Source organism: Coptis chinensis, chromosome 8, assembly GCF_015680905.1.
Source record: "Coptis chinensis isolate HL-2020 chromosome 8, ASM1568090v1, whole genome shotgun sequence".
Taxonomy (NCBI): domain Eukaryota; kingdom Viridiplantae; phylum Streptophyta; class Magnoliopsida; order Ranunculales; family Ranunculaceae; genus Coptis; species Coptis chinensis.
The window spans coordinates 65,109,850-65,112,208 of NC_141463.1; positions in this window are offsets into that span (position 1 = coordinate 65,109,850).

Here is a 2,359-nt window from a genome sequence, read left to right on the forward strand (position 1 = left end):
GTCATTATATCAAGGACCTCTTTATGATGATGTAAAAGCCCTTTGAAAAAGGCATGAACAAGTGTGTCTTTCGCAAGGTTATGATGTGGACACTCAATAAGAAGATCAGTGAAACGATTCCAGGCCTCTGAAAAGGATTCATGAGGGTTCTGGCGGAAGAAATGAATCTTTAGAAGCATTTCATCTGTCTTCAGTGGTGAGTAAAACTGTTCCATGAACAATTAAACAAGTTTGGCCCATGAGTCCACAAAATTAGGCATTTGGGCAGTTAACCAAGATGCTGCCTTATCGGCTAGGGTGAAAAGAAACACCCTCAGTTTAATTTGTTCCGAACCTACAGTAGGATGATGAAATGTGGTAAGAACTTGTTCTATCCTACACATATGCAGATAAGGCTTCTCGTGGTCTAACCCATGAAAACCGATAACAAATTAAATATATTCGAGGGAATTCAAAAATCCCCCACTGGGTCTGCAAGAACGATGCATGACTTAGGGCTATCGTTTAGGGCTTTGTAAAAATCAGAGAGAGGAGTCTCTGTTTCTTCAGCCATTGATGCAGGTGTAGTGTGTGGTATTCTAGATAGGCGTATGCATTGAAGTTTATGATAGAGCACGTTAGATGGTTTTCTCTTACCCGACCTTAATCTCATGCAAGGTTAAGTCCAATATGAAAGAAATACTAATAGCAGTCAAACAACAACCTGATATACTAGAATTAAAACTCCTCTGACAGAAGAGATGAGGAGTGAAAGAAGGAGTACCTGAATGCCTCCTTGTTATGCGTGTGAATAGCATCTTTGATACGCAATCTCAGTGTATTGAAGAAGTTCAGAACACTAAATAAAAAAAAATAACTTGAACAAAAAGAGAGCCTGTAACTAACCTGTGAATCAGGTTTTCTTCAGAAGGGGCGTGGACGGGCGCTCAAATATAGAGTAAATAAGGGCGCGGGCACGCTCAAAGTACTGTTTCAAAAAAAATTACAATTGACTTCCAAGAGCAAAAATCCCGTTTTTTCTGAAAAAAAATAAACACAGTGAGAACACAAATAATCAGGTGGGTGTGTGAAGTGGGATATTGGTAGACATGAGAAACTAAGGGAATTTAATTCTACAACAACTAAGATGGCAGTGGCGCCATTTGATAAAATGTAAAATATAGAGTGTTATATATCCTAATCTTAACTATTTATGCTAGGAATAAGAAACGCTATTTTATCTACGTTTAATCAAAGTTTCTACTCTCAATTATCATGCAATAACGTGAGCAAAGATTTGTTCCACTCCTAGTTGCTTAGACGTAATTATTTCTCTAACTTAAACAATTCTACAATATCAATGAGAGCAATGGCTTAATTATACTAATATGGAGAAAATAACTAATTAAGATATTCAAAATTATACTATGGCAATTTATTGAGAAGATGTGAATGAGAAGAAGAAATTAGGGGGATTTGATTCCACCTTGATTAATTATTAATATGCTAATATAGTTTTTTTTTTTTTTTTTTGGCAACCCTAATATTTATGTTTTCACATAAAGGTTAGGTTTGTTTATCCCTAATTATTCATGACATCTCTACCAACTAATAATTAGCATGTGAGGCAATTGAAATCCATTCTCATGGTGAATTAACTACCATCTAAAGTGGAATATCTTACTACAACTATTCTATACTAACACATCAAGTCTTCATCAAAGCTTTAATCAAGCCCCTCTAATGGAGGTTTAACTAAAATTCATTTGACTATCATAATTAAAAGAATAAGAATAAGACATCATAGAAACAATAACAATAACTTGGCTTTTATTAATGGTGGCTAGGCTAGAAAACAATAATTAGGGTTTGACTAAAGAGAAAAAAAAAACTAATTTATTATCTAATGAGAGAAAATCTAAGAGTCTAAGTCTAATTAAACTAATGAGGGTTATATCTAAGAGTTTTGTCTTAGTCCTCTTTATATAGGAAAGTGCTAGGTTTACGATTTCGTGCATGGGCTTTGGAGCTATGTTTTGGGCCACTAAATCAAGCCCAAAACCTAATTACTTAAGTCCAAAAAGGGTTTCTCTACTATAAATTACTGCAATAGCCTTTTTGTCCACATTTACTCCTCTGATTGGATCAACGTCTAGACCATTAGAAAGCTCTTTTTGAGTCGGTCGTTTTGACATATAGTAGGCCCAATTCCGAAGTTTGAGTCCAAATATACGACCTGCAGAAGTTATGTTGACTTTTCTGCTCTATTTCTGCCCGTGTTGACTTTGACTTTTCAACTTCGATTGGGCTTTAAAAAGGCTTTTTCCCTTTGAAACTTGGGCTATAACCATAGAACTTCTTAGCAACCAACCTTTGCTCC